A 10,432-nucleotide genomic window follows, 5' to 3' on the forward strand; every position below is an offset into this window, starting at 1 on the left:
ACGGGCGGATCACGAGGTCAGGAGATCGAGACCATCCTGGCTAACACAGTGAAACCCCCTCTCTACTAAAAAATACAAAAAAATTAGCCGGGCGTGTTGACGGGCGCCTGTAGTCCCAGCTACTGGGGAGGCTGAGGCAGGAGAATGGCATGAACCTGGGAGGCGGAGCTTGTAGTGAGCCCAGATCGCGCCACTGGACTCCAGCCTGGGCGACAGACCGAGACTCCATCTCAAAAAAAAAAAAAAAAAAAAAAAAAAAAAGAAAGATCTCTCTGTATTATTTATTACAACTGCATGCAAATAAACAAAACAAAATGTTTAATTCACAAAATTCATGATATATCACCATTGTGTAGAACCACCATAAAGGTTTGTTTGAACAGGTAAATCACTTATGAAATACAACTCAACTAAGCACTGCAGTACTCATTTTTTTTGCATAGTATCTATAAACTGAATTATATATATATATATTGCTGAATTGTTCTACTAGCCTGCTTAAATGTGATAAAAGAAAATCTTGAAATAATATTGCTAATTTTTTTTGAAAACTCATCATTTTGGATCAGTTATATATTGTACTTTTTGTTGCTACACTATCAACTCTCGCATTGGAAGCATGACCTGTACCCAAGAGCTAGGCAGACACAGAAGTATTACTGGAGAAAGCAGGCAGTACCCAGATTTATTTCACATTTAATAATAATAGGTTCATGTCTTGAAATCTGACACTATGAACAGCAGTTTCTAAAGCACTATACAAGAATTACATCATTTAGTCTATGGGGTGATCATACTTCTAATAATAGTGGACTAGCTCCTGTTGAACCAATACTTCTGTAGGTAATAACTGTAAATCCTGGACAAAATATTTTAAAAAGTACTTGAAGTCACTGAAGAGTGACAAAAATCAGGAAAATACTAGAGAAAGCTTTACACATAGAAGGTGAGAATGGCAACATCATTGAGTGAAAATTTTCTTTTTTATGGCTTTAAGCTAGAGGACAGGACATATTGCACATACGTGAGCCAGCTACTACTTGGATACAAGCCTGTAGTCTTACTGTCTTCAAGAATTGGAGAATAGGGTTCAGGTTAACCATATAAGATGGACAAGAAATTAGAAAATTCCAACAATAGAGGCACAAGGATGATTTCATTAATTTTTAACATGAATTCAACCAAAGTTTTGGCTTAACTACGTATGTATGGTGTTGGTTTTAGCAGCTCAGCTATGACTAAAGGAATTGAACAAAGACTTAAGCTGCGTACCGCTGAAAGTGAGACTGTTTAAAGCTTGATTTCAACCAATATAACTGACTACTAAAACACACGGGGAAAAATCAATACACTTTGAAAAATGATAACATAATCCAAAACCAATGGAGATGTATAATCAAAATGTTCAAATTAAATTTCAATTTCTAGACATGTAAAAATGTGACTTAAGAGAAAAGGCAACCCATGAGTATTAACCCCGATATATGACAGATATTCGAATTAGCAGATAAGAATTTTAAAGCTGGTATTGTAACTATGTTCAAAGATGTAAGAAACACGGAAGATATCAGCAGAGAAATAAGTCATTTAAAAGAACCTAACGGAAATTCTAAAGCTGAAAAAATACAATATCTGAAATATAAAATTCCCTGGATGGGCTTAGCAACAGAAAGTATAACAGAGGAAATAGTAAGAAAATTTGAAGATAGAAACCGATAAACTAACCAATCTGAATAACAGAGAGAAAAAAGAATTTGTTAACAAAAATTGATCTGTGTGACAATATGAAAATGTCTAATACATATGTATTTTTAAATCTCAGAATGATAAATAACAATTAGTGGGTCAACAAAAATATTTGAAGAAAAAATAGCCAAAAAATTATATAATTTGATGAAAGACTTAAAATTAAAAATTCAACAATCTTAGCAAAATCTAAGCAGAATACGTACAATGGCAATCACAGTTTGGCATATCATAATTAAATTGCTGAAAACAGATGTCTGTGTGTGTGTGTGTGTGAGAGAGAGAGAGAGACAGAGAGAGAGAGACAGACAGAAATTTTGACCAGTGAGTTTATACTAGGAGATAAATGAAGAACCAAAGACAGTAGAAAAACATGTTTAGAATGCTGAATGAGAAAAAAAATTCAACACAGAAGCCTATATCCAGAGAAAATATCCTATCAGAATGAAGAGTAAATACATACATTTCCAGACAAACAAAAACAAAGATAATTCATCACAAATAAAACTGTCCTATTAGTATAACGGCCAAAGGATGTTTTCAGGCTAAAGGAAAATGGTACCAGATAGGAAATGAAATCTTCAGGAATGAATGAAGTGTACTCAAAATGGTACATGTGTAGGTCAATGTAAATTTAAATATAAATTTAATATTAAAAATATGGCTGGTTAGGCGGAGCAAGATGGCCGAATAGGAACAGCTCCAGTCTCCAACTCCCAGCGTGAGCGACACAGAAGACTGGTGATTTCTGTATCTTCAACTGAGGTACTGGGGACATCTCACTAGGGAGTGCCGGACAATCGGTGCTGGTCAGTTGCTGCAGCCTGACCAGCAAGAGCTGAAGCAGGGTGAGGCATCGCCTCACCTGGGAAGCGCAAGGTGGAAGGGTATCCTTTTTCCTAGCCAGGGTAACTGAGACACACAACACCTGGAAAATCGGGTAACTCCCACCCCAATACTGCGCTTTAAGCAAACGGGCATGCCAGAAGAATATATCCCTCACCTGGCCAGGAGGGTCCCACGCCCACGGAGCCTCCCTCATTGTTAACACAGCAGTCTGCGGCGATCTAACCGCGAGGCAGCAGTGAGGCTGGGGGAGGGGCGCCTGCCATTGCTGAGGCTTAAGTAGTTAAACAAAGCTGCGGGGAAGCTCGAACTAGGTGGAGCTCACAGCAGCTCAAGGAAACCTGCCTGTCTCTATAGACTCCACCTCTGGGGGCAGGGCTCAGCTAAAAAAACAACAGGGGAAGCAACAGAGGCCTGAGCAGACGCGAACGACTCTGTCTGACAGCTTTGAAGAGAGCAGTGGATCTCCCAACAAGGAGGTTGAGATCTGAGAACGGACAGACTGCCTGCTCAGGTGGGTCACTGACCCCTGAGTAGCCTCACTGGGAGACATCCCCCACTAGGGGCAGTCTGACACCCCACACCTCACAGGGTGGAGTACACCCCTGAGAGGAAGCTTCCAAAGTAAGAATCAGACAGGTACACTCGCTGTTCAGCAATATTCTATCTTCTGCAACCTCTGCTGCTGATACCCAGGCAAACAGGGTCTGGAGTGGACCTCAAGCAATCTCCAACAGACCTATAGCTGAGGGTCCTGACTGTCAGAAGGAAAACTATCAAACAGGAAGGACACCTATACCAAAACCCCATCAGTACGTCACCATCATCAAAGACCAGAGACAGATAAAACCACAAAGATGGGGAAAAAGCAGGGCAGAAAAGCTGGAAATTCAGAAAATAAGAGCGCATCTCCCCCTGCAAAGGAGCGCAGCCCATCACCAGCAACGGATCGAAGCTGGTCAGAGAATGACTTTGACGAGATGAGAGAAGAAGGCTTTCAGTCCATCAAACTTCTCAGAGCTAAATGAGGAATTGCGTACCTAGCGCAAATAAACTAAAAATCTTGAAAAAAGAGTGGAAGAATTGACAGCTAGATTAATTAATGCAGAGAAGGTCATAAACGAAATGACAGAGATGAAAACCACGACACGAGAAATACGTGACAAATGCACAAGCTTCAGTAACCGACTCCATCAACTGGAAGAAAGAGTATCAGCGATTGAGGATCAAATGAATGAAATGAAGCGAGAAGAGAAACCAAAAGAAAAAAGAAAAAGAAATGAACAAAGCCTACAAGAAGTATGGGATTATGTAAAAAGACCAAATCTACGTCTGATTGGGATGACTGAAAGTGAGGGGGAAAATGGAACCAAGTTGGAAAACACTCTTCAGGATATCATCCAGGAGAACTTCCCCACCCTAGTAGGGCAAGCCAACATTCAAATTCAGGAAATACAGAGAACGCCACAAAGATACTCCTCCAGAAGAGCAACTCCAAGGCACATAATTGCCAGATTCACCAAAGTTGAAATGAAGGAAAAAATCTTAAGGGCAGCCAGAGAGAAAGGTCGGGTTACCCACAAAGGGAAGCCCATCAGACTAACAGCAGATCTCTCGGCAGAAACTCTCCAAGCCAGAAGAGAGTGGGGGCCAATATTCAACGTTCTTAAAGAAAAGAATTTTCAACCCAGAATTTCATATCCAGCCAAACTAAGTATCATCAGTGAAGGAGAAATAAAATCCTTTACAGATAAGCAAATGCTTAGAGATTTTGTCACCACCAGGCCTGCCTTACAAGAGACCCTGAAGGAAGCCCTAAACATGGAAAGGAACAACCGGTACCAGCCATTGCAAAAACATGCCAAAATGTAAAGACCATCGAGGCTAGGAAGAAACTGCATCAACTAACGAGCAAAATAATCAGTTAATATCATAATGGCAGGATCAAGTTCACACATAACAATATTAACCTTAAATGTCAATGGACTAAATGCTCCAATTAAAAGACACAGACTGGCAAACTGGATAAAGAGTCAAGACCCATCAGTCTGCTGTATTCAGGAGACCCATCTCACATGCAGAGACATACATAGGCTCAAAATAAAGGGATGGAGGAAGATCTACCAAGCAAATGGAGAACAAAAGAAAGCAGGGGTTGCAATCCTAGTGTCTGATAAAACAGACTTTAAACCATCAAAGATCAAAAGAGACAAAGAAGGCCCTTACATAATGGTAAAGGGATCAATTCAACAGGAAGAGCTAACTATCCTAAATATATATGCACCCAATACAGGAGCACCCAGATTCATAAAGCAAGTCCTTAGAGACTTACAAAGAGACTTAGGCTCCCATACAATAATAATGGGAGACTTCAACACTCCACTGTCAACATTAGACAGATCAATGAGACAGAAAGTTAACAAGGATATCCAGGAATTGAACTCATCTCTGCACCAAGCGGACCTCATAGACATCTATAGAACTCTCCACCCCAAATCAACAGAATATACATTCTTCTCAGCACCACATCGCACTTATTCCAAAATTGACCACATAATTGGAAATAAAGCACTCCTCAGCAAATGTAAAAGAACAGAAATTAAAACAAACTGTCTCTCAGACCACAGTGCAATCAAACTAGAACTCAGGACTAAGAAACTCAATCAAAACTGCTCAACTACATGGAAACTGAACAACCTGCTCCTGAATGACTACTGGGTACATAACGAAATGAAAGCAGAAATAAAGATGTTCTTTGAAACCAATGAGAACAAAGATACAACATACCAGAATCTCTGGGACACATTTAAAGCAGTGTGTAGAGGGAAATTTATAGCACTAAATGCCCACAAGAGAAAGCAGGAACGATTTAAAATTGACACTCTAACATCACAATTAAAAGAACTAGAGAGGCAAGAGCAAAAACATTCAAAAGCTAGCAGAAGGCAAGAAATAACTAAGATCAGAGCAGAACTGAAGGAGATAGATACACAAAAAACCCTCCAAAAAATCAATGAATCCAGGAGTTGGTTTTTTGAAAAGATCAACAAAATTGACAGACCGCTAGCAAGACTAATAAAGAAGAAAAGAGAGAGGAATCAAATAGATGCAATAAAAAATGATAAAGGGGATATCACCACCGACCCCACAGAAATACAAACTACCATCAGAGAATACTGTGAACACCTCTACGCAAATCAACTAGAAAATCTAGAAGAAATGGATAATTTCCTGGACACTTACACTCTCCCAAGACTAAACCAGGAAGAAGTTGAATCCCTGAATAGACCAATAGCAGGCTCTGAAATTGAGGCAACAATTAATAGCCTACCAACCAAAAAAAGTCCAGGACCAGATGGATTCACAGCTGAATTCTACCAGAGGTACAAGGAGGAGCTGGTACCATTCCTTCTGAAACTATTCCAATCCATAGAAAAAGAGGGAATCCTCCCTAACTCATTTTATGAGGCCAACATCATCCTGATACCAAAGCCTGGCAGAGACACAACAAAAAAAGAGAATTTTAGACCAATATCCCTGATGAACATTGATGCAAAAATCCTCAATAAAATTCTGGCAAACCGGATTCAGCAGCACATCAAAAAGCTTATCCACCATGATCAAGTGGGCTTCATCCCTGGGATGCAAGGCTGGTTCAACATTCACAAATCAATAAACGTAATCCAGCATATAAACAGAACCAAAGACAAGAACCACATGATTGTCTCAATAGATGCAGAAAAGGCTTTTGACAAAATTCAACAGCCCTTCATGCTAAAAACGCTCAATAAATTCGGTATTGATGGAACGTACCTCAAAATAATAATAGCTATTTATGACAAACCCACAGCCAATATCATACCGAATGGGCAAAAACTGGAAAAATTCCCTTTGAAAACTGGCACAAGACAGGGATGCCCTCTCTCACCACTCCTACTCAACATAGTGTTGGAAGTCCTGGCTAGGGCAATCAGGCAAGAGAAAGAAATCAAGGGTATCCAGTTAGGAAAAGAAGAAGTCAAATTGTCCCTGTTTGCAGATGACATGATTGTATATTTAGAAAACCCCATCGTCTCAGCCCAAAATCTCCTTAAGCTGATAAGCAACTTTAGCAAAGTCTCAGGATACAAAATTAATGTGCAAAAATCACAAGCATTCTTATACACCAGTAACAGACAAACAGAGAGCCAAATCATGAATGAATTTCCATTCACAATTGCTTCAAAGAGAATAAAATACCTAGGAATCCAACTTACAAGGGATGTCAAGGACCTCTTCAAGGAGAACTACAAACCACTGCTCAGTGAAATCAAAGAGGACACAAACAAATGGAAGAACATACCATGCTCATGGATATGAAGAATCAATATCGTGAAAATGGCCATACTGCCCATGGTTATTTATAGATTCAATGCCATCCCCATCAAGCTACCAGTGAGTTTCTTCACAGAATTGGAAAACACTGTTTTAAAGTTCATATGGAACCAAAAAAGAGCCCACATTGCCAAGACAATCCTAAGTCAAAAGGACAAAGCTGGAGGCATCACGCTACCCGACTTCAAACTATACTACAAGGCTACAGTAACCAAAACAGCATGTTACTGGTACCAAAACAGAGATATAGACCAATGGAACAGAACAGAGTCCTCAGAAATAATACCACACATCTACAGCCATCTGATCTTTGACAAACTTGGGAGGAACAAGAAATAGGGAAAGGATTCCCTATTTAATAAATGGTGCTGGGAAAATTGGCTAGCCATAAGTAGAAAGCTGAAACTGGATCCTTTCCTTACTCCTTATACAAAAATTAATTCAAGATGGATTAGAGACTTAAATGTTAGATCTAATACCATAAAAACCCTAGAAGAAAACCTAGGTAGTACCATTCAGGACATAGGCATGGGCAAGGACTTCATGTCTAAAACACCAAAAGCAACGGCAGCAAAAGCCAGAATTGACAAATGGGATCTAATTAAACTAAAGAGCTTCTGCACAGCAAAAGAAACTACCATCAGAGTGAACAGGCAACCTACAGAATGGGAGAAAATTTTTGCAATCTACTCATCTGACAAAGGGCTAATATCCAGAACCTACAAACAACTCAAACAAATTTACAAGAAAAAAACAAACAACCCCATCCAAAAGTGGGCAAAGGATATGAACAGACATTTCTCAAAAGAAGATATTCATACAGCCGACAGACACATGAAAAAATGCTCATCATCACTCGCCATCAGAGAAATGCAAATCGAAACCACAATGCGATATCATCTCACACCAGTTAGAATGGCAATCATTCAAAAGTCAGGAAACAACAGGTGCTGGAGAGGGTGTGGAGAAATAGGAACACTTTTACACTGTTGGTGGGATTGTAAACTAGTTCAACCATTATGGAAAACAGTATGGCAATTCCTCAAGGATCTAGAACTAGATGTACCATATGACCCAGCCATCCCACTACTGGATATATACCCAAAGGATTATAAATCATGCTGCTATAAAGACACATGCACACGTATGTTTATTGTGACACTATTCACAATAGCAACGACTTGGAATCAACCCAAATGTCCATCTGTGACAGACTGGATTAAGAAAATGTGGCACATATACACCATGGAATATTATGCAGCCATAAAAAAGGATGAGTTTGTGTCCTTTGTAGGGACATGGATGCTGCTGGAAAGCATCATTCTCAGCAAACTATCACAAGAACAGAAAACCAAACACCGCATGTTCTCACTCATAGGTGGGAACTGAACAATGAGATCACTTGGACTCAGGAAGGGGAACATCACACATCGGGGCCTATCATGGGGGGGGAGGGGGGAGGGATTGCATTGGGAGTTATACCTGATATAAATGACGAATTGATGGGTGCTGACGAGTTGAGGGGTGCAGCACACCAACATGGTACAAGTATACATATGTAACAAACCTGCACGTTATGCACATGTACCCTAGAACTGAAGGTATAATAATAAAAAAATGCAAAAAAATAAAATATTGCTGCTCATTAATAATGGACCTGATCAACCAAGAGCTCTGATGGGAAGTGCAAGGAGATTAATGTTATTTTCACGCCTGCTAACACAACATCCATTCTACAGCTCTTCGTTAGAGGAAGAGTTTGAACTTCTGAGTCTTATTATTTGAGAAATGCATTTTGTAAACTTGTGACATGGTGGTTTGTTGTACAGATTATTTCATCACACAGGTATTAAACCTAGTACCCATTAGTTATTCAAACATGCACATGTACCCATGAACTTAAAAGTTGAAAAATATATTTTGTAAGGCTATAGCTGCCACAGATCTTGATTCCTCTGATGGATCTGGGCAAAGTAAATAGAAAGCCTTCTGGAAAGCATTCACCATTCTAGATGCCATTAAGAACATTCATGATTCATGAGAGGAGGTCAAAATATCAACCTTAACATGAGTTTGGTGGAAGCTGATTTCAGCCCTCATGGATGACTTCCAGATCTCAGTGGAGGAAGTCACTGCAGATGTGGTGCAAATAACAAGAAAACTAGAATTAGAAGAGGAGCCTGAAAATGTAACTGACTTGCGGCAATCTCACGATGAAATTGAATGTAGAAGGCGTTGCTTCTTAGTGATGAGCATACAAGTTCTTTTTTTGGGATGGAATCTACAGTTGTTGAAGATGCTGTGAACATTGTTGAAATGACAACAAAGGATTGAGAATATCACGTAAACTTAGTTGATAAAGCAGCAACAGTTTGAGAGGATTTATTCCAATTTTGAAATAAACTTTATTGTGAGTAAAATACTATCAAATATCACATGCTACAGAGAAATCTTTCATGGAAAGAAGAGTCAATTGATGTGGCAAACTTCCTTATCGTCTCATTTTAAGAAAATTGTCACAGCCATCCCAACCTTTAGAACCACTGTTATGATCATTCAGCCAGTGTCAACTTTGAGGCAAGACTCTCCACAAGCAAAATGATTACAATTCACTGAAGGCTGCAATGATCATTAGCATTTTAACAAAAAATACTTTTAGTTGAGGTATTTACATTGTTTTAGATATAATGCTACTGCACACGATAGTGTACAGTTTAAACATAACTGTATAAAAATATACTACAGTGTAGTGTAAACATAATTTCGATATGCAGTGGGAAACCAGAAAATAATTGTGTGGCTTGCTTTGTTGGGATATTTACTTTATTGCATTGATTAAGAACCGGACGTGTAGTATTTCTGAGACATGGGTGGTACACTAATAAGTAATGAAATTTTTTTGTGACCAAAAAACTACAATTACACAAATTATTAGAGGATGAATGCTTGTCTTCCTTCAAAATTATCATGTTGAATCCCCAAATCCAAATGGAATAGTATTATTAAGTGGGTTTTCTGGGTGGCTATTAGATGAGGTCCTGAGGATAGAGTCCATAATATGTGATTAGTGTCCTTGTATGGAGATAAAGAAACCAAAGCTGTCTGTCTCTCTGCCTCTGCCATGTGAAGACATAGCAAGAAGGCAGCCCTCTGCCATCCAGGAAGACAGATCACCAAGAACCTGGCTGTGGTGGCACCTTGATTATGGATTTCTTGAACTCCAGAACTCTGAGAAATAAATGTCTGTTGTTTAATCCAGTAAGTCTGTGATATTTTGTCATAGCAGCCTAAGAAGACTACGGCACGAATCTTATAATTTCTTAGATGTATATGAGCAATAGAGTGTTTTGAAAAGTTGCGGGAATCATATTACACTTTATAAAGATTAATAAAAACACCATAATCAACTAGTGAGTAGTACCAAGAATAGATACGAATAATACAATTTTCCCGGTATTCTTTGACA

Source organism: Rhinopithecus roxellana, chromosome 7 (genome assembly GCF_007565055.1).
Source record: "Rhinopithecus roxellana isolate Shanxi Qingling chromosome 7, ASM756505v1, whole genome shotgun sequence".
Taxonomy (NCBI): domain Eukaryota; kingdom Metazoa; phylum Chordata; class Mammalia; order Primates; family Cercopithecidae; genus Rhinopithecus; species Rhinopithecus roxellana.